The following is a 25523-nucleotide window of genomic DNA, read 5'->3' as shown; positions in this document are numbered from 1 at the left end:
AAGCGGTCACCCATCTAAGTACTGATCGCGCCCGATGTTGCTTAACTTCGGTGATCGGACGAGAACCGGTGTTTTCAACATGGTATGATCGTTGACAAATTCAGCATCATTATGAAAAGGTTTTATGCTGTCTCTGGATGAAAGTGTGTTTAGAACAGTTCATTTTACTTTGCATCAAATGCGATGATGGGAAATTGAATGAATAGTCCCCCACATAATCATTGCTTTAAATTCAACTAAAATAATGTCTTTTGGGGGGAATAATGAAATGTGTATTACATTTCGATGAAAAAAAACGATTTGTGAAAGAAAAAAAAAGAAGATGCCAACGACACGCGACGTTCCCAAGCGGTCCACCCATCTAAGTACTGATCGCGCCCGATGTTGCTTAACTTCGGTGATCGGACGAGAACCGGTGTTTTCAACATGGTATGATCGTTGACAAATTCAGCATCATTATGAAAAGGTTTTATGCTGTCTCTGGATGAAAGTGTGTTTAGAACAGTTCATTTTACTTTGCATCAAATGCGATGATGGGAAATTGAATGAATAGTCCCCCACATAATCATTGCTTTAAATTCAACTAAAATAATGTCTTTTTGTGGGAATAATGAAATGTGTATTACATTTCGATGAAAAAAAAACGATTTGTGAAAGAAAAAAAAGAAGATGCCAACGACACGCGACGTTCCCAAGCGGTCACCCATCTAAGTACTGATCGCGCCCGATGTTGCTTAACTTCGGTGATCGGACGAGAACCGGTGTTTTCAACATGGTATGATCGTTGACAAATTCAGCATCATTATGAAAAGGTTTTATGCTGTCTCTGGATGAAAGTGTGTTTAGAACAGTTCATTTTACTTTGCATCAAATGCGATGATGGGAAATTGAATGAATAGTCCCCCACATAATCATTGCTTTAAATTCAACTAAAATAATGTCTTTTTGTGGGAATAATGAAATGTGTATTACATTTCGATGAAAAAAAAACGATTTGTGAAAGAAAAAAAAAGAAGATGCCAACGACACGCGACGTTCCCAAGCGGTCACCCATCTAAGTACTGATCGCGCCCGATGTTGCTTAACTTCGGTGATCGGACGAGAACCGGTGTTTTCAACATGGTATGATCGTTGACAAATTCAGCATCATTATGAAAAGGTTTTATGCTGTCTCTGGATGAAAGTGTGTTTAGAACAGTTCATTTTACTTTGCATCAAATGCGATGATGGGAAATTGAATGAATAGTCCCCCACATAATCATTGCTTTAAATTCAACTAAAATAATGTCTTTTGGGGGAATAATGAAATGTGTATTACATTTCGATGAAAAAAAACGATTTGTGAAAGAAAAAAAAAGAAGATGCCAACGACACGCGACGTTCCCAAGCGGTCACCCATCTAAGTACTGATCGCGCCCGATGTTGCTTAACTTCGGTGATCGGACGAGAACCGGTGTTTTCAACATGGTATGATCGTTGACAAATCCAGCATCTTTATAAAGAGGTTTTATGCTGTCTCTGGATGAAAGTGTGTTTAGAACAGTTCATTTTACTTTGCATCAAATGCGATGATGGGAAATTGAATGAATAGTCCCCCACATAATCATTGCTTTAAATTCAACTAAAATAATGTCTTTTGGGGGGAATAATGAAATGTGTATTACATTTCGATGAAAAAAAAACGATTTGTGAAAGAAAAAAAAAGAAGATGCCAACGACACGCGACGTTCCCAAGCGGTCACCCATCTAAGTACTGATCGCGCCCGATGTTGCTTAACTTCGGTGATCGGACGAGAACCGGTGTTTTCAACATGGTATGATCGTTGACAAATTCAGCATCATTATGAAAAGGTTTTATGCTGTCTCTGGATGAAAGTGTGTTTAGAACAGTTCATTTTACTTTGCATCAAATGCGATGATGGGAAATTGAATGAATAGTCCCCCACATAATCATTGCTTTAAATTCAACTAAAATAATGTCTTTTGGGGGGAATAATGAAATGTGTATTACATTTCGATGAAAAAAAACGATTTGTGAAAGAAAAAAAAAGAAGATGCCAACGACACGCGACGTTCCCAAGCGGTCACCCATCTAAGTACTGATCGCGCCCGATGTTGCTTAACTTCGGTGATCGGACGAGAACCGGTGTTTTCAACATGGTATGATCGTTGACAAATCCAGCATCTTTATAAAGAGGTTTTATGCTGTCTCTGGATGAAAGTGTGTTTAGAACAGTTCATTTTACTTTGCATCAAATGCGATGATGGGAAATTGAATGAATAGTCCCCCACATAATCATTGCTTTAAATTCAACTAAAATAATGTCTTTTGGGGGGAATAATGAAATGTGTATTACATTTCGATGAAAAAAAACGATTTGTGAAAGAAAAAAAAAGAAGATGCCAACGACACGCGACGTTCCCAAGCGGTCACCCATCTAAGTACTGATCGCGCCCGATGTTGCTTAACTTCGGTGATCGGACGAGAACCGGTGTTTTCAACATGGTATGATCGTTGACAAATTCAGCATCATTATGAAAAGGTTTTATGCTGTCTCTGGATGAAAGTGTGTTTAGAACAGTTCATTTTACTTTGCATCAAATGCGATGATGGGAAATTGAATGAATAGTCCCCCACATAATCATTGCTTTAAATTCAACTAAAATAATGTCTTTTTGTGGGAATAATGAAATGTGTATTACATTTCGATGAAAAAAAAAAACGATTTGTGAAAGAAAAAAAAAGAAGATGCCAACGACACGCGACGTTCCCAAGCGGTCACCCATCTAAGTACTGATCGCGCCCGATGTTGCTTAACTTCGGTGATCGGACGAGAACCGGTGTTTTCAACATGGTATGATCGTTGACAAATCCAGCATCTTTATAAAGAGGTTTTATGCTGTCTCTGGATGAAAGTGTGTTTAGAACAGTTCATTTTACTTTGCATCAAATGCGATGATGGGAAATTGAATGAATAGTCCCCCACATAATCATTGCTTTAAATTCAACTAAAATAATGTCTTTTGGGGGGAATAATGAAATGTGTATTACATTTCGATGAAAAAAAACGATTTGTGAAAGAAAAAAAAAGAAGATGCCAACGACACGCGACGTTCCCAAGCGGTCACCCATCTAAGTACTGATCGCGCCCGATGTTGCTTAACTTCGGTGATCGGACGAGAACCGGTGTTTTCAACATGGTATGATCGTTGACAAATCCAGCATCTTTATAAAGAGGTTTTATGCTGTCTCTGGATGAAAGTGTGTTTAGAACAGTTCATTTTACTTTGCATCAAATGCGATGATGGGAAATTGAATGAATAGTCCCCCACATAATCATTGCTTTAAATTCAACTAAAATAATGTCTTTTGGGGGGAATAATGAAATGTGTATTACATTTCGATGAAAAAAAAACGATTTGTGAAAGAAAAAAAAAGAAGATGCCAACGACACGCGACGTTCCCAAGCGGTCACCCATCTAAGTACTGATCGCGCCCGATGTTGCTTAACTTCGGTGATCGGACGAGAACCGGTGTTTTCAACATGGTATGATCGTTGACAAATCCAGCATCTTTATAAAGAGGTTTTATGCTGTCTCTGGATGAAAGTGTGTTTAGAACAGTTCATTTTACTTTGCATCAAATGCGATGATGGGAAATTGAATGAATAGTCCCCCACATAATCATTGCTTTAAATTCAACTAAAATAATGTCTTTTGGGGGGAATAATGAAATGTGTATTACATTTCGATGAAAGAAAATCGATTTGTGAAAGAAAAAAAAAGAAGATGCCAACGACACGCGACGTTCCCAAGCGGTCACCCATCTAAGTACTGATCGCGCCCGATGTTGCTTAACTTCGGTGATCGGACGAGAACCGGTGTTTTCAACATGGTATGATCGTTGACAAATCCAGCATCTTTATAAAGAGGTTTTATGCTGTCTCTGGATGAAAGTGTGTTTAGAACAGTTCATTTCACTTTGCATCAAATGCGATGATGGGAAATTGAATGAATAGTCCCCCACATAATCATTGCTTTAAATTCAACTAAAATAATGTCTTTTGGGGGGAATAATGAAATGTGTATTACATTTCGATGAAAAAAAACGATTTGTGAAAGAAAAAAAAAGAAGATGCCAACGACACGCGACGTTCCCAAGCGGTCACCCATCTAAGTACTGATCGCGCCCGATGTTGCTTAACTTCGGTGATCGGACGAGAACCGGTGTTTTCAACATGGTATGATCGTTGACAAATCCAGCATCTTTATAAAGAGGTTTTATGCTGTCTCTGGATGAAAGTGTGTTTAGAACAGTTCATTTTACTTTGCATCAAATGCGATGATGGGAAATTGAATGAATAGTCCCCCACATAATCATTGCTTTAAATTCAACTAAAATAATGTCTTTTGGGGGGAATAATGAAATGTGTATTACATTTCGATGAAAGAAAATCGATTTGTGAAAGAAAAAAAAAAGAAGATGCCAACGACACGCGACGTTCCCAAGCGGTCACCCATCTAAGTACTGATCGCGCCCGATGTTGCTTAACTTCGGTGATCGGACGAGAACCGGTGTTTTCAACATGGTATGATCGTTGACAAATTCAGCATCATTATGAAAAGGTTTTATGCTGTCTCTGGATGAAAGTGTGTTTAGAACAGTTCATTTTACTTTGCATCAAATGCGATGATGGGAAATTGAATGAATAGTCCCCCACATAATCATTGCTTTAAATTCAACTAAAATAATGTCTTTTGGGGGGAATAATGAAATGTGTATTACATTTCGATGAAAGAAAATCGATTTGTGAAAGAAAAAAAAAAGAAGATGCCAACGACACGCGACGTTCCCAAGCGGTCACCCATCTAAGTACTGATCGCGCCCGATGTTGCTTAACTTCGGTGATCGGACGAGAACCGGTGTTTTCAACATGGTATGATCGTTGACAAATCCAGCATCTTTATAAAGAGGTTTTATGCTGTCTCTGGATGAAAGTGTGTTTAGAACAGTTCATTTTACTTTGCATCAAATGCGATGATGGGAAATTGAATGAATAGTCCCCCACATAATCATTGCTTTAAATTCAACTAAAATAATGTCTTTTGGGGGGAATAATGAAATGTGTATTACATTTCGATGAAAGAAAATCGATTTGTGAAAGAAAAAAAAAAGAAGATGCCAACGACACGCGACGTTCCCAAGCGGTCACCCATCTAAGTACTGATCGCGCCCGATGTTGCTTAACTTCGGTGATCGGACGAGAACCGGTGTTTTCAACATGGTATGATCGTTGACAAATTCAGCATCATTATGAAAAGGTTTTATGCTGTCTCTGGATGAAAGTGTGTTTAGAACAGTTCATTTTACTTTGCATCAAATGCGATGATGGGAAATTGAATGAATAGTCCCCCACATAATCATTGCTTTAAATTCAACTAAAATAATGTCTTTTGGGGGGAATAATGAAATGTGTATTACATTTCGATGAAAAAAAACGATTTGTGAAAGAAAAAAAAAGAAGATGCCAACGACACGCGACGTTCCCAAGCGGTCACCCATCTAAGTACTGATCGCGCCCGATGTTGCTTAACTTCGGTGATCGGACGAGAACCGGTGTTTTCAACATGGTATGATCGTTGACAAATCCAGCATCTTTATAAAGAGGTTTTATGCTGTCTCTGGATGAAAGTGTGTTTAGAACAGTTCATTTCACTTTGCATCAAATGCGATGATGGGAAATTGAATGAATAGTCCCCCACATAATCATTGCTTTAAATTCAACTAAAATAATGTCTTTTGGGGGGAATAATGAAATGTGTATTACATTTCGATGAAAGAAAATCGATTTGTGAAAGAAAAAAAAAAGAAGATGCCAACGACACGCGACGTTCCCAAGCGGTCACCCATCTAAGTACTGATCGCGCCCGATGTTGCTTAACTTCGGTGATCGGACGAGAACCGGTGTTTTCAACATGGTATGATCGTTGACAAATCCAGCATCTTTATAAAGAGGTTTTATGCTGTCTCTGGATGAAAGTGTGTTTAGAACAGTTCATTTCACTTTGCATCAAATGCGATGATGGGAAATTGAATGAATAGTCCCCCACATAATCATTGCTTTAAATTCAACTAAAATAATGTCTTTTGGGGGGAATAATGAAATGTGTATTACATTTCGATGAAAGAAAATCGATTTGTGAAAGAAAAAAAAAGAAGATGCCAACGACACGCGACGTTCCCAAGCGGTCACCCATCTAAGTACTGATCGCGCCCGATGTTGCTTAACTTCGGTGATCGGACGAGAACCGGTGTTTTCAACATGGTATGATCGTTGACAAATCCAGCATCTTTATAAAGAGGTTTTATGCTGTCTCTGGATGAAAGTGTGTTTAGAACAGTTCATTTTACTTTGCATCAAATGCGATGATGGGAAATTGAATGAATAGTCCCCCACATAATCATTGCTTTAAATTCAACTAAAATAATGTCTTTTGGGGGGAATAATGAAATGTGTATTACATTTCGATGAAAGAAAATCGATTTGTGAAAGAAAAAAAAAAGAAGATGCCAACGACACGCGACGTTCCCAAGCGGTCACCCATCTAAGTACTGATCGCGCCCGATGTTGCTTAACTTCGGTGATCGGACGAGAACCGGTGTTTTCAACATGGTATGATCGTTGACAAATCCAGCATCTTTATAAAGAGGTTTTATGCTGTCTCTGGATGAAAGTGTGTTTAGAACAGTTCATTTTACTTTGCATCAAATGCGATGATGGGAAATTGAATGAATAGTCCCCCACATAATCATTGCTTTAAATTCAACTAAAATAATGTCTTTTGGGGGGAATAATGAAATGTGTATTACATTTCGATGAAAAAAAACGATTTGTGAAAGAAAAAAAAAGAAGATGCCAACGACACGCGACGTTCCCAAGCGGTCACCCATCTAAGTACTGATCGCGCCCGATGTTGCTTAACTTCGGTGATCGGACGAGAACCGGTGTTTTCAACATGGTATGATCGTTGACAAATTCAGCATCATTATGAAAAGGTTTTATGCTGTCTCTGGATGAAAGTGTGTTTAGAACAGTTCATTTTACTTTGCATCAAATGCGATGATGGGAAATTGAATGAATAGTCCCCCACATAATCATTGCTTTAAATTCAACTAAAATAATGTCTTTTGGGGGGAATAATGAAATGTGTATTACATTTCGATTAAAAAAACAAACGATTTGTGAAAGAAAAAAAAAGAAGATGCCAACGACACGCGACGTTCCCAAGCGGTCACCCATCTAAGTACTGATCGCGCCCGATGTTGCTTAACTTCGGTGATCGGACGAGAACCGGTGTTTTCAACATGGTATGATCGTTGACAAATTCAGCATCATTATGAAAAGGTTTTATGCTGTCTCTGGATGAAAGTGTGTTTAGAACAGTTCATTTTACTTTGCATCAAATGCGATGATGGGAAATTGAATGAATAGTCCCCCACATAATCATTGCTTTAAATTCAACTAAAATAATGTCTTTTGGGGGGAATAATGAAATGTGTATTACATTTCGATTAAAAAAACAAACGATTTGTGAAAGAAAAAAAAAGAAGATGCCAACGACACGCGACGTTCCCAAGCGGTCACCCATCTAAGTACTGATCGCGCCCGATGTTGCTTAACTTCGGTGATCGGACGAGAACCGGTGTTTTCAACATGGTATGATCGTTGACAAATCCAGCATCTTTATAAAGAGGTTTTATGCTGTCTCTGGATGAAAGTGTGTTTAGAACAGTTCATTTCACTTTGCATCAAATGCGATGATGGGAAATTGAATGAATAGTCCCCCACATAATCATTGCTTTAAATTCAACTAAAATAATGTCTTTTGGGGGGAATAATGAAATGTGTATTACATTTCGATGAAAGAAAATCGATTTGTGAAAGAAAAAAAAAAGAAGATGCCAACGACACGCGACGTTCCCAAGCGGTCACCCATCTAAGTACTGATCGCGCCCGATGTTGCTTAACTTCGGTGATCGGACGAGAACCGGTGTTTTCAACATGGTATGATCGTTGACAAATCCAGCATCTTTATAAAGAGGTTTTATGCTGTCTCTGGATGAAAGTGTGTTTAGAACAGTTCATTTTACTTTGCATCAAATGCGATGATGGGAAATTGAATGAATAGTCCCCCACATAATCATTGCTTTAAATTCAACTAAAATAATGTCTTTTGGGGGGAATAATGAAATGTGTATTACATTTCGATGAAAAAAAACGATTTGTGAAAGAAAAAAAAAGAAGATGCCAACGACACGCGACGTTCCCAAGCGGTCACCCATCTAAGTACTGATCGCGCCCGATGTTGCTTAACTTCGGTGATCGGACGAGAACCGGTGTTTTCAACATGGTATGATCGTTGACAAATCCAGCATCTTTATAAAGAGGTTTTATGCTGTCTCTGGATGAAAGTGTGTTTAGAACAGTTCATTTCACTTTGCATCAAATGCGATGATGGGAAATTGAATGAATAGTCCCCCACATAATCATTGCTTTAAATTCAACTAAAATAATGTCTTTTGGGGGGAATAATGAAATGTGTATTACATTTCGATGAAAGAAAATCGATTTGTGAAAGAAAAAAAAAAGAAGATGCCAACGACACGCGACGTTCCCAAGCGGTCACCCATCTAAGTACTGATCGCGCCCGATGTTGCTTAACTTCGGTGATCGGACGAGAACCGGTGTTTTCAACATGGTATGATCGTTGACAAATTCAGCATCATTATGAAAAGGTTTTATGCTGTCTCTGGATGAAAGTGTGTTTAGAACAGTTCATTTTACTTTGCATCAAATGCGATGATGGGAAATTGAATGAATAGTCCCCCACATAATCATTGCTTTAAATTCAACTAAAATAATGTCTTTTTGTGGGAATAATGAAATGTGTATTACATTTCGATGAAAGAAAATCGATTTGTGAAAGAAAAAAAAAGAAGATGCCAACGACACGCGACGTTCCCAAGCGGTCACCCACCCATCTAAGTACTGATCGCGCCCGATGTTGCTTAACTTCGGTGATCGGACGAGAACCGGTGTTTTCAACATGGTATGATCGTTGACAAATCCAGCATCTTTATAAAGAGGTTTTATGCTGTCTCTGGATGAAAGTGTGTTTAGAACAGTTCATTTTACTTTGCATCAAATGCGATGATGGGAAATTGAATGAATAGTCCCCCACATAATCATTGCTTTAAATTCAACTAAAATAATGTCTTTTGGGGGGAATAATGAAATGTGTATTACATTTCGATTAAAAAAACAAACGATTTGTGAAAGAAAAAAAAAGAAGATGCCAACGACACGCGACGTTCCCAAGCGGTCACCCATCTAAGTACTGATCGCGCCCGATGTTGCTTAACTTCGGTGATCGGACGAGAACCGGTGTTTTCAACATGGTATGATCGTTGACAAATTCAGCATCATTATGAAAAGGTTTTATGCTGTCTCTGGATGAAAGTGTGTTTAGAACAGTTCATTTTACTTTGCATCAAATGCGATGATGGGAAATTGAATGAATAGTCCCCCACATAATCATTGCTTTAAATTCAACTAAAATAATGTCTTTTGGGGGGAATAATGAAATGTGTATTACATTTCGATTAAAAAAACAAACGATTTGTGAAAGAAAAAAAAAGAAGATGCCAACGACACGCGACGTTCCCAAGCGGTCACCCATCTAAGTACTGATCGCGCCCGATGTTGCTTAACTTCGGTGATCGGACGAGAACCGGTGTTTTCAACATGGTATGATCGTTGACAAATCCAGCATCTTTATAAAGAGGTTTTATGCTGTCTCTGGATGAAAGTGTGTTTAGAACAGTTCATTTCACTTTGCATCAAATGCGATGATGGGAAATTGAATGAATAGTCCCCCACATAATCATTGCTTTAAATTCAACTAAAATAATGTCTTTTTGTGGGAATAATGAAATGTGTATTACATTTCGATGAAAGAAAATCGATTTGTGAAAGAAAAAAAAAGAAGATGCCAACGACACGCGACGTTCCCAAGCGGTCACCCATCTAAGTACTGATCGCGCCCGATGTTGCTTAACTTCGGTGATCGGACGAGAACCGGTGTTTTCAACATGGTATGATCGTTGACAAATTCAGCATCATTATGAAAAGGTTTTATGCTGTCTCTGGATGAAAGTGTGTTTAGAACAGTTCATTTCACTTTGCATCAAATGCGATGATGGGAAATTGAATGAATAGTCCCCCACATAATCATTGCTTTAAATTCAACTAAAATAATGTCTTTTGGGGGGAATAATGAAATGTGTATTACATTTCGATGAAAGAAAATCGATTTGTGAAAGAAAAAAAAAGAAGATGCCAACGACACGCGACGTTCCCAAGCGGTCACCCATCTAAGTACTGATCGCGCCCGATGTTGCTTAACTTCGGTGATCGGACGAGAACCGGTGTTTTCAACATGGTATGATCGTTGACAAATTCAGCATCATTATGAAAAGGTTTTATGCTGTCTCTGGATGAAAGTGTGTTTAGAACAGTTCATTTTACTTTGCATCAAATGCGATGATGGGAAATTGAATGAATAGTCCCCCACATAATCATTGCTTTAAATTCAACTAAAATAATGTCTTTTGGGGGGAATAATGAAATGTGTATTACATTTCGATGAAAGAAAATCGATTTGTGAAAGAAAAAAAAAGAAGATGCCAACGACACGCGACGTTCCCAAGCGGTCACCCATCTAAGTACTGATCGCGCCCGATGTTGCTTAACTTCGGTGATCGGACGAGAACCGGTGTTTTCAACATGGTATGATCGTTGACAAATCCAGCATCTTTATAAAGAGGTTTTATGCTGTCTCTGGATGAAAGTGTGTTTAGAACAGTTCATTTCACTTTGCATCAAATGCGATGATGGGAAATTGAATGAATAGTCCCCCACATAATCATTGCTTTAAATTCAACTAAAATAATGTCTTTTTGTGGGAATAATGAAATGTGTATTACATTTCGATGAAAGAAAATCGATTTGTGAAAGAAAAAAAAAGAAGATGCCAACGACACGCGACGTTCCCAAGCGGTCACCCATCTAAGTACTGATCGCGCCCGATGTTGCTTAACTTCGGTGATCGGACGAGAACCGGTGTTTTCAACATGGTATGATCGTTGACAAATTCAGCATCATTATGAAAAGGTTTTATGCTGTCTCTGGATGAAAGTGTGTTTAGAACAGTTCATTTCACTTTGCATCAAATGCGATGATGGGAAATTGAATGAATAGTCCCCCACATAATCATTGCTTTAAATTCAACTAAAATAATGTCTTTTGGGGGGAATAATGAAATGTGTATTACATTTCGATGAAAGAAAATCGATTTGTGAAAGAAAAAAAAAGAAGATGCCAACGACACGCGACGTTCCCAAGCGGTCACCCATCTAAGTACTGATCGCGCCCGATGTTGCTTAACTTCGGTGATCGGACGAGAACCGGTGTTTTCAACATGGTATGATCGTTGACAAATTCAGCATCATTATGAAAAGGTTTTATGCTGTCTCTGGATGAAAGTGTGTTTAGAACAGTTCATTTTACTTTGCATCAAATGCGATGATGGGAAATTGAATGAATAGTCCCCCACATAATCATTGCTTTAAATTCAACTAAAATAATGTCTTTTTGTGGGAATAATGAAATGTGTATTACATTTCGATGAAAAAAAAAACGATTTGTGAAAGAAAAAAAAAAGAAGATGCCAACGACACGCGACGTTCCCAAGCGGTCACCCATCTAAGTACTGATCGCGCCCGATGTTGCTTAACTTCGGTGATCGGACGAGAACCGGTGTTTTCAACATGGTATGATCGTTGACAAATCCAGCATCTTTATAAAGAGGTTTTATGCTGTCTCTGGATGAAAGTGTGTTTAGAACAGTTCATTTCACTTTGCATCAAATGCGATGATGGGAAATTGAATGAATAGTCCCCCACATAATCATTGCTTTAAATTCAACTAAAATAATGTCTTTTGGGGGGAATAATGAAATGTGTATTACATTTCGATGAAAGAAAATCGATTTGTGAAAGAAAAAAAAAGAAGATGCCAACGACACGCGACGTTCCCAAGCGGTCACCCATCTAAGTACTGATCGCGCCCGATGTTGCTTAACTTCGGTGATCGGACGAGAACCGGTGTTTTCAACATGGTATGATCGTTGACAAATTCAGCATCATTATGAAAAGGTTTTATGCTGTCTCTGGATGAAAGTGTGTTTAGAACAGTTCATTTTACTTTGCATCAAATGCGATGATGGGAAATTGAATGAATAGTCCCCCACATAATCATTGCTTTAAATTCAACTAAAATAATGTCTTTTTGTGGGAATAATGAAATGTGTATTACATTTCGATGAAAAAAAAAACGATTTGTGAAAGAAAAAAAAAGAAGATGCCAACGACACGCGACGTTCCCAAGCGGTCACCCATCTAAGTACTGATCGCGCCCGATGTTGCTTAACTTCGGTGATCGGACGAGAACCGGTGTTTTCAACATGGTATGATCGTTGACAAATCCAGCATCTTTATAAAGAGGTTTTATGCTGTCTCTGGATGAAAGTGTGTTTAGAACAGTTCATTTCACTTTGCATCAAATGCGATGATGGGAAATTGAATGAATAGTCCCCCACATAATCATTGCTTTAAATTCAACTAAAATAATGTCTTTTGGGGGGAATAATGAAATGTGTATTACATTTCGATGAAAGAAAATCGATTTGTGAAAGAAAAAAAAAGAAGATGCCAACGACACGCGACGTTCCCAAGCGGTCACCCATCTAAGTACTGATCGCGCCCGATGTTGCTTAACTTCGGTGATCGGACGAGAACCGGTGTTTTCAACATGGTATGATCGTTGACAAATCCAGCATCTTTATAAAGAGGTTTTATGCTGTCTCTGGATGAAAGTGTGTTTAGAACAGTTCATTTTACTTTGCATCAAATGCGATGATGGGAAATTGAATGAATAGTCCCCCACATAATCATTGCTTTAAATTCAACTAAAATAATGTCTTTTGGGGGGAATAATGAAATGTGTATTACATTTCGATGAAAGAAAATCGATTTGTGAAAGAAAAAAAAAAAGAAGATGCCAACGACACGCGACGTTCCCAAGCGGTCACCCATCTAAGTACTGATCGCGCCCGATGTTGCTTAACTTCGGTGATCGGACGAGAACCGGTGTTTTCAACATGGTATGATCGTTGACAAATCCAGCATCTTGTCTTATATTTGCTTTATACTTTTATTCAAAAAAGGTTTTATTCATTTCTCGTCACTCCACGCGTGCATCCGCGTCGAGTGTCATACAAGAACTGTCTTAATGCTAGTTACATGTGTCTTAAGCTAACTTAGCCAACAGTTTGTGGAGAGTTTCATTGGGAGGAGCCAAGTCGATTTCAAAGGGGAATAGCCAATCAATCGAATGCAGTGTTCGATGTGAATGGTGTCAAGAAATAAAATTGCTTACTGCGCTCATAAGCGCGCATATCGATTTCATGGGAAATCGTAAAGTGTCACGACGACTTTGTGTACGGTCGCGTATTTAATCAGAATAGAACTGGGTTTGTTTTGGTTTCTGGTTTATTGCCTTTAGCTGCGCGCGACATGATGTAAGGGTGCATTCATATCGCCCGCGCATGTTGGCATGGACGAATGTGGGAGAAAAACAATTAACGAAATAATGCAGTTGCGCTTGAGGAATGTTTCGTGGGAATCGTAAATTGAAGTGACCACGCATGAGTCATTTATTTTGAAACAATCAACTGCTTATGAGGAGAAGGATAATTTGTATATTGGGAGTTTTAAGATGGACTTTGGAACGGGGTTTGAAATCATACTACACCATCCCTCTTTAAGAGAATGATGTAATGCAATGGAATCATTCTTAGTATTCAGATTATGGATTAATTATTCCTTGGCTTCTCTCAATGTTACAAATATTTTATAGACTTTTTATAGGTTTCTAAACTTTTATTTTCCAAAGCTGTTGGTATATTGTAAACAATGGTATGTGGTTTTGTATAATATTGGTAATTTGATATATTTCTAAAGATTTCTATAAATAATTGTAATATAATTGGTTTTTGCGAATGAAGTAACTTCTCTAAAAATGAATGTTGTTTGATTTTATATTTTTATCAATCTGTTTTTGTGTACTGTCTGTGTATGTTCTGTTTTGGGGTTCTGAATCCTGCAGTTTGTATCTAGTATTTCTTGAACTATATATGGTCCGTCATAGAATGGATCAAGTTTTCTTCTGTTTTCTATTTTTAGATAAACTTTGTCGTTTACTGTTAAATGAATTGGATTAATGACATTTTCTGAGTTTTTTGCTCTTTGAATTTTCTGCTCAATTAATTTGGTTCTTGCTATTTCATTAGATCGTTGTAATTTAAATTTTAGTTCTTTACTATATTGTTCAAAATTATATATTGGTTCAGTTCCTTTTTCAAATAATTCTTGTGGTAATTTAGCTTTAGTTCCAAAAATTAATTCATGAGGGGTAAATTCATGGTGTGAATGTGGGGTTGTGTTATAATTGAAAGCATAGAATTTTAACCATTCATCCCAATCCGTTTGATGTTCGTTAACGAAAGATCTCAGATATTCATTTAAACATCTATGATTTCTCTCTAACGATCCAATCGTCTGGGGGTGATAGGCTGTACTAAATTTTTGTTCAACTTTAAGCGTTTTACAGATCTGTTCAAAGACTTCGTTATTATACTCAGTTCCTTGATCAGAACGTAAGGTTAAAAATGTTCCGTAAGTTAAAATAAAATTGTCTACTAATGCTTTAGCAATTACGTTTGCTTCTTTAGTAGGTACTGGAATTAATACGACATATTTCGTTAAATCGCATTGAATACTAACTGCATATCTATTGTTGTTGTTACTTTTTGGTAATGGTCCAACTGTATCTATTGAAATACTTTCGAATGGGTGATTTGGTGTTGTAGTAACTACTTGTTTTTCTTTTGTATGCTTTATGACTTTGTTTCGTTTGCATAATTCACAGGCCTTGATGAATTCTGCAATCGATCTTTTCATATTGCTCCAATTATACACTTCTCTAATTTGAAGGTACAACTTATGTTGACCAATGTGACCTCCTGTAGGGGTGTTATGGTAATCATTCAATACTTTTTGGATGTCTTTTATTTTTGTTAAAAACATTGGTGGATTGTAAATAATAATTTCTATTGAATACACTTGAGTATTCGCTAATATTTTAAAGTTTTCAATTGATATCATTTTAAATATTTCGTCTTTTGTCGACAGCGCTAATTTCTTTTGGTTCATTTTAATCATTGTTCCTTCTATTTTCAGAAGTGCAGATTCTAATGTCTGACTTCCATGTAAAATTTGTTGATGCACTTGGGCAATAATTTTATTGTTTTTCTTTAAATAAAATATCATTCCATATTTGTCGACGCGTGTTTCGAGTTTAATTAATTTCTTCGTTTCTGATGGATTATTTGTCATGTACGTAGAGAAGTGATCAGTTTCTCGTGGTACAGAAATTTGATTATCAGATGTTTTCATATTTGAATTATTTTTCGAATTACGAGTCATCGCTCTTGTGCTTACTCCTAATATATTTAAATTTTTTAATTCATCAGAGGAGGTTACTATTCTTGATAAAGCATCTGCTCCTACATTTGATTTTCCTGCTATGTATTCAATTGTAAAGTCATATTCTTCTAAATCAAGACGCATTCTAGTTAATTTTGAAGTTGGATTTTTCATACCGAATAAGAAAACTAACGGTCTATGATCCGTTTGTACTAAAAATTTTCTACCGTACAGGTAAGGTTTGAAGTAATTAATAGCCCAATGTATGGCTGTTAATTCTTTTAGAATCACTGGTTTATTCTTTTCACCAGGTGTAAAAGTTTTGCTTGCAAAAGCTATTGGTAAATTTCCATGTTGTGTTTGTTGAGACAATACAGCTCCACAACCTATATCTGAAGCATCTGTTGTTAATATAAATTGCTTCGTAAAATCTGGATATTGTAATAATCTTGGTGACATTAATGAATTTCTTAGGGTGTTGAATGCATTTTGACAACTATTGGTCCATATAAATTGTGAATTTTTCTTCAATAGTTGATTAAGGGGATTTGCTATTAATGCAAAATTTGGTACGAATTTACGATAATAATTACAAAATGCAACGAATCTTCTAACTTCGTCTGCATTTTTAGGAACTGGATAATTTTGAATAGTTGAAAATTTTGAATCATCTGGTAACATGCCATATTCTGTTATTTTATGACCTAGAAAGGTAACTTCAGTGCTAAAAAATTTGCATTTCTGCGCATTTAGCTTCAAATTGTAATATCTTAATCTTTCAAAAACTTGATTTAGATTTGAAATATGATGGTTTACAGAACATCCTACGACTATAATATCGTCGATGTAAATGAAAGCTAATTCTGGGGTTAAACCAGCCATTGCAATTGTCATCATACGTTGAAAACTGTTTGGACTTATATTCAATCCAAACGGTAATCTTGTATATTGATAATGTCCGTTTTGTGTTGAAAATGCCGTAAATTTTCTAGACTCATTGTCCAAAGGTATTTGATGAAAACCTGACATGAGATCTAATGTTGAAAAATATTTTGCTCTGCCAAGTTGATCTAAAATATCGTCAATTCTTGGTAGAGGAAATTTGTCTGCTAAAATTTTTTTATTTAGTTGTCTAAAATCAACGACTAAACGCCATTTTTTGTCATTATTTTGGGATTTTTTCGGTACTAGAAGTATAGGAGAGTTGTATGGTGAAACTGAAGGTTCCACTATATTACTCTCTAACATTTTGTTTACCTGTTGATTAATTTCGGTTTGTTGCGCATGAATCGTCTTGTAATTAGGAATATATACAGGAACTTTATCACTTAGAACAATGTTCTGTGAATAGAAATTGTTTTGAGTAACATCCTCCTCTGGAAGACAAAATATGTCTTGATAATCATTAATTAATTTTTTAAATTTATCTTTAGCATATGGAGGAATTTTGTCCGTGTTTATGCTTTTAAAAATCTCTTCGGATCTCTTATTATTAATATTTTTGGTATTTACATTAAGAATAGAATAATCGTTTAAAATACTTAATGTAGGCTTAAATTTAGAATAATGTATGTACAAAGGTTTATTCATAGTATTTACAAATTTTACATAAGGCTTTAAAGGTGAAATTATAGTGTTACCACAGAAAACTCCTGGGTAAATTTCTTCTGAATGGACTACCATATCCTCTCTAATGTTTAAATATGGTATCCTTCTGATAACTTCACTACGACTTGGTAGCATGAAGCCTTCATTTAAGTTGTCTTCTATTGGTACTGAAATTTGTATATTGGCTATATTAAATGTAAGTAGCCAATGTTCATAATCTATTAAACATTTATAATTTATTAAAAAATCTCGACCTAGAATACCATCAGCCGTAATTGGTAAGTCTGCGGTAACTAGGTGAAAATCGTGATTTAAAGTTAATGTATTATTAAAGCATAAAGATGTATTTGTTAAACCTAATGTTTCTACACTATTTTCCGTAATGCCGGTTAATTTAATCTTATTGTTAGTATTTACATGTTGATTTGGGAGAATATTTCGTGCTTTGAACAACGAAATATCTGCACCGGTGTCAATGATCAAGTTGCATATTTTATTTCCAGTCATGTGCACTTTGACTTGGATAAAATTTGATGCATTTAAATTTAATGTCAAAATCGGTATGCCTGTCCGTAACAATTGTTCAGTTAGTCGACATCTGTTAGCAATTGTTACTGGTTGGCTAAAAAATAATCGGTATTTGCTTGATTGTTCCCATTATTTGCAATATTGTTGTTGAACGGTACCATAGCTTGGCAAGTATTATCTGATTCGTTTTGTGGGTGAAATCCATTATTGTTTGCATGATTATTCAGTCGAGGAATGTCTTGCTGATTTACTACGTACATTCTCGCTGGTACATTATTTCTATTGAAATTTCTGTTAACGTTTCTGTTTTGATTTTGATTGAAATTTCGTTGAAAAGGGTATTGTTGTAAATTTTGATTGAAATTTGGTTGTTGTCGGGGATTTTGGATTGAATTTCTATTAGTAGGATACTGATGGTTAATGGGATATTGTCGGTTGAGGTTTCTATTGAGGTTATTTGGATATCTTGCTTGATATCTTCCATGGAAATAATTTCTTTGATTATTTCTTTCATAAACCATAGGGTTTCTGTAATTGAAATTTCGGTTTGTGTTATAATGATTTGGTTGTCTAGCCTTAATCGACTGCAGTACGACTGCGTTTGAATCAGTATTGTCCTTTTCATTTTCTACCATTACGTTGATGGCCTCTTGTAAATTGTCGAATTTGCCAATTTTCAGCATCATTTTGGTCTCTCTGTTGGGTGTTTCTTTGATAAGTGTTTTGATCGCTACCTTTTGAGACATTTTCCTTGCGACTGTGTCGGGAATTTGTTCTCTTATATAGGTATCTTTGAGCTTATCTGTCAATTCATCGAGTTGTTTAGTGAATTTCTCGATTTCATTTGTCGATTTGAGTCTCAAATTCATCAGATTAGCTAAGGCTATGTCTGAATTTGATTTCTCTTCGCAATTTGTTTGGATTTTTGCGACTATTTCGTCATAATCCGTTGGAGATATTGAGAATAAATTTCTCGCTTTTCCAGTTAATTTTGTTAGTATAATTTGAATTGCGGCTGCTTTGCTTTCGATTGGAACTATGGTCTTTGCCAAGTTCACCGCGTCTATAAATGATTTAACACCACTTGCGTTTCCGTCATAAGTGGGTATCAGCGTTGCTAATTCAGCGGCTGTTTTAATATTAAGAGCCATGTTGGATACTTTGTGTATTTTAATATACCAAATTAAAATTTTTGTCAATATTTTAAATTTAATTTTTCTTTGTTTTAAATTAATTTCACTTTTCACTCTCAATAGTGAATCGTCAATGCTTAATTTATAGGGTTTTAGTAAACCACTTGATTTACCAAGTGTCTCTGGTTCACTATCGTATTCCCTTTGTATTACTTCTGATTCATCTAAAATTTTGATGGCCTTCTGATATATTTGTTTCAGTGCACCATAAGTTTCAACTTCGTCATTCCAGACTGAAGCTCCAAGTCTATACTCGAAAGATTTTAGTATTGTTCGATATTTGGCTAAGTTTTCTTGTAACTGTTGCCTTTTGACTTCAATATTATGTAAAGTTCTTGGTCTGTTTTTATTTTTGTTCAAATTCTGATATCCCTTTTTCAGATATGATTCAATTTCTTTGAGTTGTTCCATTTAGGAAGACTCATTTTTATTCATAAATTCTCAGAATTTTATCTTTTCGGACTAATGATAAGAACAAATTTGCGAAAAAATATATATATTATTTTATTGATTATTTTTCATTTGCCTTCTATTCCCTTTTTGCTTCGGCCAATCTTTGTCGTCTTCTCTCTTTCTGGCCGGGAAGTTTTAGCCACGTAATCGGATCACATCCGGGTAATTCATCTATTCTGTCTAGTAATTCTTCATACGATTCGAGTTTAGTATTTTCTCCAAATACTACTATATCAGGTGCGAAAGCTCCTTCGCCCTTTCCTTTGCTTACATCGGCTAATAATTTCAGAAAATCTTCAAAATCGTCTTTAATCATTTTTATAAGATTTTTGAAGTAGAGGTAAAAAAAAATAATATATAATTTTCGTTATATTATTTTCTTATGATATTATTTCTTTGCTGTAATTTTTGTATATTAAGTTATTCTATTAGCGGCCATTCATATATAGTCTAAAGCTTTAGGCAATTGATGCCATAGTTTGTGCCGACTGTGCAGCTTTCAGTGCTTCTTTACGTACACACTGCTTATAATTCTTGTATAGTTTAATGAAAGCAAATATTAATAAAATCGCAAGTATAATCCATAATAATAACTCTTGCGTTTCGTGGAATAAAGTGTGTTGTTCCACGTGGTTTAGGATATTTACTTGTGGGTCTCCTGTATTTTGAATAGTTTTCTTGTCAAACAGGCCCATTTCTACTTTCTCGAAGCATATTCAATTAATTACATGCATTGTTTTTCATTATGCATTATACATTATAGTCATTGGTAAATGTATCGAAATTTATTGTTTCTATACCGAATATATTATTATCAAAACTCATTATTTGGAAATAATTTTTATAAATACTTTGTAACCGAGGGTATGTAATTCGAACACTTCATAAAGAAACATATAATCATTCTAGCCTATGCGTTCAGTTCGATAAGTGCTGTACGTTTTATTTTGATATACATCAGTTTCAATTGCTTACTTCATATCGTCGGTTTCATTCCAGATTTAGCTCCTTCTGCTCTCTGTTGGTCCCGCCTGTCAGTTCCTTATTGCTGACAATGGTCTCGCCTTCCGATGTTCCTGCTTCTGTTCATTTATCTTCGCGTTACACTTTCCGCTGCTGCTCTTGCTGTTTCTCCTTATTAAGGTTAACTTTTCATTTTATTCACATGGGAAAATAAGTTGTCTCTGTTGATTTTCTCCCAGCACTTTTGGTTTGATCTTCATTGAAATTATTTTCGTAAGGAGTTTTTTTTTTTTATTTTGTTTCCCTCCTATTCAGTGTCAGTATTTATATTACACCGCTTTTCTGGCACTTTTCCGATCACATTGTTTGTAACACTTTTTGAATTTCTCCCAGCACTATTTGTTTAGATTTCGCTATTGTTCCAATGTTTGCTGTTCGAATTATCACTCGCCTGTTGGCACGACACTTAATATTCACTATTTAAGCTTGTCCAGTTGTCCATAATAAATATATATTTCATATATATTTTTTTTTTTTTCAGTCTGCGCTAAAGTTGATTACACAAACTTCGGGGATTTTTCTCCCTTTCCTTAACTTTTCTTCTCATACTTTTATTTTGGCTTTTCCATTGAGCTGTGGCGGTAATTGCACTCAAGTTTACCACTCGCCATGTAATTATATAGTTTATATTGTAATGCCAATAATATTGTTCACATCACCAATATTGTTCATCACACGCGGCCTTGTACTTATTTTCAATATTCTTCACATAAATCACTTCCGAAGATTGCAGGTTTAATTTCACGGTCGCCATGTCTTATATTTGCTTTATACTTTTATTCAAAAAAGGTTTTATTCATTTCTCGTCACTCCACGCGTGCATCCGCGTCGAGTGTCATACAAGAACTGTCTTAATGCTAGTTACATGTGTCTTAAGCTAACTTAGCCAACAGTTTGTGGAGAGTTTCATTGGGAGGAGCCAAGTCGATTTCAAAGGGGAATAGCCAATCAATCGAATGCAGTGTTCGATGTGAATGGTGTCAAGAAATAAAATTGCTTACTGCGCTCATAAGCGCGCATATCGATTTCATGGGAAATCGTAAAGTGTCACGACGACTTTGTGTACGGTCGCGTATTTAATCAGAATAGAACTGGGTTTGTTTTGGTTTCTGGTTTATTGCCTTTAGCTGCGCGCGACATGATGTAAGGGTGCATTCATATCGCCCGCGCATGTTGGCATGGACGAATGTGGGAGAAAAACAATTAACGAAATAATGCAGTTGCGCTTGAGGAATGTTTCGTGGGAATCGTAAATTGAAGTGACCACGCATGAGTCATTTATTTTGAAACAATCAACTGCTTATGAGGAGAAGGATAATTTGTATATTGGGAGTTTTAAGATGGACTTTGGAACGGGGTTTGAAATCATACTACAATCTTTATAAAGAGGTTTTATGCTGTCTCTGGATGAAAGTGTGTTTAGAACAGTTCATTTTACTTTGCATCAAATGCGATGATGGGAAATTGAATGAATAGTCCCCCACATAATCATTGCTTTAAATTCAACTAAAATAATGTCTTTTGGGGGGAATAATGAAATGTGTATTACATTTCGATGAAAGAAAATCGATTTGTGAAAGAAAAAAAAAGAAGATGCCAACGACACGCGACGTTCCCAAGCGGTCACCCATCTAAGTACTGATCGCGCCCGATGTTGCTTAACTTCGGTGATCGGACGAGAACCGGTGTTTTCAACATGGTATGATCGTTGACAAATCCAGCATCTTTATAAAGAGGTTTTATGCTGTCTCTGGATGAAAGTGTGTTTAGAACAGTTCATTTTACTTTGCATCAAATGCGATGATGGGAAATTGAATGAATAGTCCCCCACATAATCATTGCTTTAAATTCAACTAAAATAATGTCTTTTGGGGGGAATAATGAAATGTGTATTACATTTCGATGAAAGAAAATCGATTTGTGAAAGAAAAAAAAAGAAGATGCCAACGACACGCGACGTTCCCAAGCGGTCACCCATCTAAGTACTGATCGCGCCCGATGTTGCTTAACTTCGGTGATCGGACGAGAACCGGTGTTTTCAACATGGTATGATCGTTGACAAATTCAGAATCATTATGAAAAGGTTTTATGCTGTCTCTGGATGTAAGTGTGTTTAGAACAGTTCATTTTACTTTGCATCAAATGCGATGATGGGAAATTGAATGAATAGTCCCCCACATAATCATTGCTTTAAATTCAACTAAAATAATGTCTTTTGGGGGGAATAATGAAATGTGTATTACATTTCGATGAAAAAAAAAAACGATTTGTGAAAGAAAAAAAAAGAAGATGCCAACGACACGCGACGTTCCCAAGCGGTCACCCATCTAAGTACTGATCGCGCCCGATGTTGCTTAACTTCGGTGATCGGACGAGAACCGGTGTTTTCAACATGGTATGATCGTTGACAAATCCAGCATCTTTATAAAGAGGTTTTATGCTGTCTCTGGATGAAAGTGTGTTTAGAACAGTTCATTTTACTTTGCATCAAATGCGATGATGGGAAATTGAATGAATAGTCCCCCACATAATCATTGCTTTAAATTCAACTAAAATAATGTCTTTTGGGGGGAATAATGAAATGTGTATTACATTTCGATGAAAGAAAATCGATTTGTGAAAGAAAAAAAAAGAAGATGCCAACGACACGCGACGTTCCCAAGCGGTCACCCATCTAAGTACTGATCGCGCCCGATGTTGCTTAACTTCGGTGATCGGACGAGAACCGGTGTTTTCAACATGGTATGATCGTTGACAAATCCAGCATCTTTATAAAGAGGTTTTATGCTGTCTCTGGATGAAAGTGTGTTTAGAACAGTTCATTTTACTTTGCATCAAATGCGATGATGGGAAATTGAATGAATAGTCCCCCACATAATCATTGCTTTAAATTCAACTAAAATAATGTCTTTTGGGGGGAATAATGAAATGTGTATTACATTTCGATGAAAGAAAATCGATTTGTGAAAGAAAAAAAAAGAAGATGCCAACGACACGCGACGTTCCCAAGCGGTCACCCATCTAAGTACTGATCGCGCCCGATGTTGCTTAACTTCGGTGATCGGACGAGAACCGGTGTTTTCAACATGGTATGATCGTTGACAAATTCAGAATCATTATGAAAAGGTTTTATGCTGTCTCTGGATGTAAGTGTGTTTAGAACAGTTCATTTTACTTTGCATCAAATGCGATGATGGGAAATTGAATGAATAGTCCCCCACATAATCATTGCTTTAAATTCAACTAAAATAATGTCTTTTGGGGGGAATAATGAAATGTGTATTACATTTCGATGAAAAAAAAAACGATTTGTGAAAGAAAAAAAAAGAAGATGCCAACGACACGCGACGTTCCCAAGCGGTCACCCATCTAAGTACTGATCGCGCCCGATGTTGCTTAACTTCGGTGATCGGACGAGAACCGGTGTTTTCAACATGGTATGATCGTTGACAAATCCAGCATCTTTATAAAGAGGTTTTATGCTGTCTCTGGATGAAAGTGTGTTTAGAACAGTTCATTTTACTTTGCATCAAATGCGATGATGGGAAATTGAATGAATAGTCCCCCACATAATCATTGCTTTAAATTCAACTAAAATAATGTCTTTTGGGGGGAATAATGAAATGTGTATTACATTTCGATGAAAGAAAATCGATTTGTGAAAGAAAAAAAAAGAAGATGCCAACGACACGCGACGTTCCCAAGCGGTCACCCATCTAAGTACTGATCGCGCCCGATGTTGCTTAACTTCGGTGATCGGACGAGAACCGGTGTTTTCAACATGGTATGATCGTTGACAAATCCAGCATCTTTATAAAGAGGTTTTATGCTGTCTCTGGATGAAAGTGTGTTTAGAACAGTTCATTTTACTTTGCATCAAATGCGATGATGGGAAATTGAATGAATAGTCCCCCACATAATCATTGCTTTAAATTCAACTAAAATAATGTCTTTTGGGGGGAATAATGAAATGTGTATTACATTTCGATGAAAGAAAATCGATTTGTGAAAGAAAAAAAAGAAGATGCCAACGACACGCGACGTTCCCAAGCGGTCACCCATCTAAGTACTGATCGCGCCCGATGTTGCTTAACTTCGGTGATCGGACGAGAACCGGTGTTTTCAACATGGTATGATCGTTGACAAATTCAGAATCATTATGAAAAGGTTTTATGCTGTCTCTGGATGTAAGTGTGTTTAGAACAGTTCATTTTACTTTGCATCAAATGCGATGATGGGAAATTGAATGAATAGTCCCCCACATAATCATTGCTTTAAATTCAACTAAAATAATGTCTTTTGGGGGGAATAATGAAATGTGTATTACATTTCGATGAAAAAAAAAACGATTTGTGAAAGAAAAAAAAAGAAGATGCCAACGACACGCGACGTTCCCAAGCGGTCACCCATCTAAGTACTGATCGCGCCCGATGTTGCTTAACTTCGGTGATCGGACGAGAACCGGTGTTTTCAACATGGTATGATCGTTGACAAATTCAGCATCATTATGAAAAGGTTTTATGCTGTCTCTGGATGAAAGTGTGTTTAGAACAGTTCATTTTACTTTGCATCAAATGCGATGATGGGAAATTGAATGAATAGTCCCCCACATAATCATTGCTTTAAATTCAACTAAAATAATGTCTTTTGGGGGGAATAATGAAATGTGTATTACATTTCGATGAAAAAAAAACGATTTGTGAAAGAAAAAAAAAGAAGATGCCAACGACACGCGACGTTCCCAAGCGGTCACCCATCTAAGTACTGATCGCGCCCGATGTTGCTTAACTTCGGTGATCGGACGAGAACCGGTGTTTTCAACATGGTATGATCGTTGACAAATTCAGCATCATTATGAAAAGGTTTTATGCTGTCTCTGGATGAAAGTGTGTTTAGAACAGTGCATTTTACTTTGCATCAAATGCTATGATGGGAAATTGAATGAATAGTCCCCCACATAATCATTGCTTTAAATTCAACTAAAATAATGTCTTTTGGGGGGAATAATGAAATGTGTATTACATTTCGATGAAAAAAAAAACGATTTGTGA

At 36.4% G+C, this 25523-nt stretch overlaps 48 non-coding genes across 48 annotated transcripts; all 48 read right to left on the bottom strand.

Moving 5' to 3' along the window:
• Positions 1-323: 323 nt before the first annotated feature.
• On the bottom strand, positions 324-443 carry LOC129782311 (5S ribosomal RNA). The gene has a single exon (XR_008744499.1). It is a non-coding gene; the product is annotated as a 5S ribosomal RNA (ribosomal RNA).
• A 227-nt stretch (positions 444-670) lies between these two features.
• On the bottom strand, positions 671-789 carry LOC129782296 (5S ribosomal RNA). The gene has a single exon (XR_008744485.1). It is a non-coding gene; the product is annotated as a 5S ribosomal RNA (ribosomal RNA).
• Positions 790-1017: 228 nt separating this feature from the next.
• On the bottom strand, positions 1018-1136 carry LOC129782295 (5S ribosomal RNA). Its single transcript, XR_008744484.1, has one exon. It is a non-coding gene; the product is annotated as a 5S ribosomal RNA (ribosomal RNA).
• A 226-nt stretch (positions 1137-1362) lies between these two features.
• LOC129782294 (5S ribosomal RNA) lies at positions 1363-1481 on the bottom strand. The gene has a single exon (XR_008744483.1). It is a non-coding gene; the product is annotated as a 5S ribosomal RNA (ribosomal RNA).
• Positions 1482-1709: 228 nt separating this feature from the next.
• Positions 1710-1828, bottom strand: LOC129782293 (5S ribosomal RNA). The gene has a single exon (XR_008744482.1). It is a non-coding gene; the product is annotated as a 5S ribosomal RNA (ribosomal RNA).
• A 227-nt stretch (positions 1829-2055) lies between these two features.
• LOC129782292 (5S ribosomal RNA) lies at positions 2056-2174 on the bottom strand. The gene has a single exon (XR_008744481.1). It is a non-coding gene; the product is annotated as a 5S ribosomal RNA (ribosomal RNA).
• A 227-nt stretch (positions 2175-2401) lies between these two features.
• Positions 2402-2520, bottom strand: LOC129782291 (5S ribosomal RNA). The gene has a single exon (XR_008744480.1). It is a non-coding gene; the product is annotated as a 5S ribosomal RNA (ribosomal RNA).
• Positions 2521-2750: 230 nt separating this feature from the next.
• On the bottom strand, positions 2751-2869 carry LOC129782289 (5S ribosomal RNA). The gene has a single exon (XR_008744479.1). It is a non-coding gene; the product is annotated as a 5S ribosomal RNA (ribosomal RNA).
• A 227-nt stretch (positions 2870-3096) lies between these two features.
• LOC129782288 (5S ribosomal RNA) lies at positions 3097-3215 on the bottom strand. The gene has a single exon (XR_008744478.1). It is a non-coding gene; the product is annotated as a 5S ribosomal RNA (ribosomal RNA).
• A 228-nt stretch (positions 3216-3443) lies between these two features.
• Positions 3444-3562, bottom strand: LOC129782287 (5S ribosomal RNA). The gene has a single exon (XR_008744477.1). It is a non-coding gene; the product is annotated as a 5S ribosomal RNA (ribosomal RNA).
• A 228-nt stretch (positions 3563-3790) lies between these two features.
• Positions 3791-3909, bottom strand: LOC129782286 (5S ribosomal RNA). Its single transcript, XR_008744476.1, has one exon. It is a non-coding gene; the product is annotated as a 5S ribosomal RNA (ribosomal RNA).
• Positions 3910-4136: 227 nt separating this feature from the next.
• Positions 4137-4255, bottom strand: LOC129782284 (5S ribosomal RNA). The gene has a single exon (XR_008744474.1). It is a non-coding gene; the product is annotated as a 5S ribosomal RNA (ribosomal RNA).
• A 229-nt stretch (positions 4256-4484) lies between these two features.
• LOC129782283 (5S ribosomal RNA) lies at positions 4485-4603 on the bottom strand. The gene has a single exon (XR_008744473.1). It is a non-coding gene; the product is annotated as a 5S ribosomal RNA (ribosomal RNA).
• Positions 4604-4832: 229 nt separating this feature from the next.
• On the bottom strand, positions 4833-4951 carry LOC129782282 (5S ribosomal RNA). Its single transcript, XR_008744472.1, has one exon. It is a non-coding gene; the product is annotated as a 5S ribosomal RNA (ribosomal RNA).
• A 229-nt stretch (positions 4952-5180) lies between these two features.
• LOC129782281 (5S ribosomal RNA) lies at positions 5181-5299 on the bottom strand. Its single transcript, XR_008744471.1, has one exon. It is a non-coding gene; the product is annotated as a 5S ribosomal RNA (ribosomal RNA).
• Positions 5300-5526: 227 nt separating this feature from the next.
• LOC129782280 (5S ribosomal RNA) lies at positions 5527-5645 on the bottom strand. Its single transcript, XR_008744470.1, has one exon. It is a non-coding gene; the product is annotated as a 5S ribosomal RNA (ribosomal RNA).
• A 229-nt stretch (positions 5646-5874) lies between these two features.
• LOC129782279 (5S ribosomal RNA) lies at positions 5875-5993 on the bottom strand. The gene has a single exon (XR_008744469.1). It is a non-coding gene; the product is annotated as a 5S ribosomal RNA (ribosomal RNA).
• Positions 5994-6221: 228 nt separating this feature from the next.
• On the bottom strand, positions 6222-6340 carry LOC129782278 (5S ribosomal RNA). Its single transcript, XR_008744468.1, has one exon. It is a non-coding gene; the product is annotated as a 5S ribosomal RNA (ribosomal RNA).
• Positions 6341-6569: 229 nt separating this feature from the next.
• On the bottom strand, positions 6570-6688 carry LOC129782277 (5S ribosomal RNA). Its single transcript, XR_008744467.1, has one exon. It is a non-coding gene; the product is annotated as a 5S ribosomal RNA (ribosomal RNA).
• Positions 6689-6915: 227 nt separating this feature from the next.
• On the bottom strand, positions 6916-7034 carry LOC129782276 (5S ribosomal RNA). Its single transcript, XR_008744466.1, has one exon. It is a non-coding gene; the product is annotated as a 5S ribosomal RNA (ribosomal RNA).
• Positions 7035-7264: 230 nt separating this feature from the next.
• On the bottom strand, positions 7265-7383 carry LOC129782275 (5S ribosomal RNA). Its single transcript, XR_008744465.1, has one exon. It is a non-coding gene; the product is annotated as a 5S ribosomal RNA (ribosomal RNA).
• A 230-nt stretch (positions 7384-7613) lies between these two features.
• Positions 7614-7732, bottom strand: LOC129782272 (5S ribosomal RNA). The gene has a single exon (XR_008744463.1). It is a non-coding gene; the product is annotated as a 5S ribosomal RNA (ribosomal RNA).
• A 229-nt stretch (positions 7733-7961) lies between these two features.
• Positions 7962-8080, bottom strand: LOC129782271 (5S ribosomal RNA). Its single transcript, XR_008744462.1, has one exon. It is a non-coding gene; the product is annotated as a 5S ribosomal RNA (ribosomal RNA).
• Positions 8081-8307: 227 nt separating this feature from the next.
• Positions 8308-8426, bottom strand: LOC129782270 (5S ribosomal RNA). Its single transcript, XR_008744461.1, has one exon. It is a non-coding gene; the product is annotated as a 5S ribosomal RNA (ribosomal RNA).
• A 229-nt stretch (positions 8427-8655) lies between these two features.
• Positions 8656-8774, bottom strand: LOC129782269 (5S ribosomal RNA). The gene has a single exon (XR_008744460.1). It is a non-coding gene; the product is annotated as a 5S ribosomal RNA (ribosomal RNA).
• Positions 8775-9002: 228 nt separating this feature from the next.
• Positions 9003-9125, bottom strand: LOC129782312 (5S ribosomal RNA). Its single transcript, XR_008744500.1, has one exon. It is a non-coding gene; the product is annotated as a 5S ribosomal RNA (ribosomal RNA).
• A 230-nt stretch (positions 9126-9355) lies between these two features.
• On the bottom strand, positions 9356-9474 carry LOC129782268 (5S ribosomal RNA). Its single transcript, XR_008744459.1, has one exon. It is a non-coding gene; the product is annotated as a 5S ribosomal RNA (ribosomal RNA).
• A 230-nt stretch (positions 9475-9704) lies between these two features.
• Positions 9705-9823, bottom strand: LOC129782267 (5S ribosomal RNA). Its single transcript, XR_008744458.1, has one exon. It is a non-coding gene; the product is annotated as a 5S ribosomal RNA (ribosomal RNA).
• Positions 9824-10051: 228 nt separating this feature from the next.
• Positions 10052-10170, bottom strand: LOC129782266 (5S ribosomal RNA). The gene has a single exon (XR_008744457.1). It is a non-coding gene; the product is annotated as a 5S ribosomal RNA (ribosomal RNA).
• A 228-nt stretch (positions 10171-10398) lies between these two features.
• LOC129782265 (5S ribosomal RNA) lies at positions 10399-10517 on the bottom strand. The gene has a single exon (XR_008744456.1). It is a non-coding gene; the product is annotated as a 5S ribosomal RNA (ribosomal RNA).
• A 228-nt stretch (positions 10518-10745) lies between these two features.
• Positions 10746-10864, bottom strand: LOC129782264 (5S ribosomal RNA). The gene has a single exon (XR_008744455.1). It is a non-coding gene; the product is annotated as a 5S ribosomal RNA (ribosomal RNA).
• Positions 10865-11092: 228 nt separating this feature from the next.
• LOC129782263 (5S ribosomal RNA) lies at positions 11093-11211 on the bottom strand. Its single transcript, XR_008744454.1, has one exon. It is a non-coding gene; the product is annotated as a 5S ribosomal RNA (ribosomal RNA).
• A 228-nt stretch (positions 11212-11439) lies between these two features.
• Positions 11440-11558, bottom strand: LOC129782261 (5S ribosomal RNA). Its single transcript, XR_008744452.1, has one exon. It is a non-coding gene; the product is annotated as a 5S ribosomal RNA (ribosomal RNA).
• Positions 11559-11788: 230 nt separating this feature from the next.
• LOC129782260 (5S ribosomal RNA) lies at positions 11789-11907 on the bottom strand. The gene has a single exon (XR_008744451.1). It is a non-coding gene; the product is annotated as a 5S ribosomal RNA (ribosomal RNA).
• A 228-nt stretch (positions 11908-12135) lies between these two features.
• On the bottom strand, positions 12136-12254 carry LOC129782259 (5S ribosomal RNA). The gene has a single exon (XR_008744450.1). It is a non-coding gene; the product is annotated as a 5S ribosomal RNA (ribosomal RNA).
• Positions 12255-12483: 229 nt separating this feature from the next.
• Positions 12484-12602, bottom strand: LOC129782258 (5S ribosomal RNA). The gene has a single exon (XR_008744449.1). It is a non-coding gene; the product is annotated as a 5S ribosomal RNA (ribosomal RNA).
• A 228-nt stretch (positions 12603-12830) lies between these two features.
• Positions 12831-12949, bottom strand: LOC129782257 (5S ribosomal RNA). Its single transcript, XR_008744448.1, has one exon. It is a non-coding gene; the product is annotated as a 5S ribosomal RNA (ribosomal RNA).
• A 230-nt stretch (positions 12950-13179) lies between these two features.
• LOC129782256 (5S ribosomal RNA) lies at positions 13180-13298 on the bottom strand. Its single transcript, XR_008744447.1, has one exon. It is a non-coding gene; the product is annotated as a 5S ribosomal RNA (ribosomal RNA).
• An 8768-nt stretch (positions 13299-22066) lies between these two features.
• On the bottom strand, positions 22067-22185 carry LOC129782255 (5S ribosomal RNA). Its single transcript, XR_008744446.1, has one exon. It is a non-coding gene; the product is annotated as a 5S ribosomal RNA (ribosomal RNA).
• A 228-nt stretch (positions 22186-22413) lies between these two features.
• On the bottom strand, positions 22414-22532 carry LOC129782254 (5S ribosomal RNA). Its single transcript, XR_008744445.1, has one exon. It is a non-coding gene; the product is annotated as a 5S ribosomal RNA (ribosomal RNA).
• A 230-nt stretch (positions 22533-22762) lies between these two features.
• On the bottom strand, positions 22763-22881 carry LOC129782253 (5S ribosomal RNA). Its single transcript, XR_008744444.1, has one exon. It is a non-coding gene; the product is annotated as a 5S ribosomal RNA (ribosomal RNA).
• Positions 22882-23109: 228 nt separating this feature from the next.
• Positions 23110-23228, bottom strand: LOC129782252 (5S ribosomal RNA). Its single transcript, XR_008744443.1, has one exon. It is a non-coding gene; the product is annotated as a 5S ribosomal RNA (ribosomal RNA).
• Positions 23229-23456: 228 nt separating this feature from the next.
• On the bottom strand, positions 23457-23575 carry LOC129782250 (5S ribosomal RNA). Its single transcript, XR_008744441.1, has one exon. It is a non-coding gene; the product is annotated as a 5S ribosomal RNA (ribosomal RNA).
• Positions 23576-23804: 229 nt separating this feature from the next.
• Positions 23805-23923, bottom strand: LOC129782249 (5S ribosomal RNA). The gene has a single exon (XR_008744440.1). It is a non-coding gene; the product is annotated as a 5S ribosomal RNA (ribosomal RNA).
• A 228-nt stretch (positions 23924-24151) lies between these two features.
• LOC129782248 (5S ribosomal RNA) lies at positions 24152-24270 on the bottom strand. Its single transcript, XR_008744439.1, has one exon. It is a non-coding gene; the product is annotated as a 5S ribosomal RNA (ribosomal RNA).
• Positions 24271-24497: 227 nt separating this feature from the next.
• Positions 24498-24616, bottom strand: LOC129782247 (5S ribosomal RNA). Its single transcript, XR_008744438.1, has one exon. It is a non-coding gene; the product is annotated as a 5S ribosomal RNA (ribosomal RNA).
• A 229-nt stretch (positions 24617-24845) lies between these two features.
• Positions 24846-24964, bottom strand: LOC129782246 (5S ribosomal RNA). Its single transcript, XR_008744437.1, has one exon. It is a non-coding gene; the product is annotated as a 5S ribosomal RNA (ribosomal RNA).
• Positions 24965-25192: 228 nt separating this feature from the next.
• On the bottom strand, positions 25193-25311 carry LOC129782245 (5S ribosomal RNA). Its single transcript, XR_008744436.1, has one exon. It is a non-coding gene; the product is annotated as a 5S ribosomal RNA (ribosomal RNA).
• Between the last annotated feature and the right edge of the window lie 212 nt (positions 25312-25523).

This window comes from Toxorhynchites rutilus, unplaced genomic scaffold (assembly GCF_029784135.1).
Source record: "Toxorhynchites rutilus septentrionalis strain SRP unplaced genomic scaffold, ASM2978413v1 HiC_scaffold_56, whole genome shotgun sequence".
Classification (NCBI taxonomy): domain Eukaryota; kingdom Metazoa; phylum Arthropoda; class Insecta; order Diptera; family Culicidae; genus Toxorhynchites; species Toxorhynchites rutilus.
The sequence above is the reverse complement of the archived record's forward strand: the minus strand, read 5'-3'. Positions and strand labels throughout refer to the sequence as shown.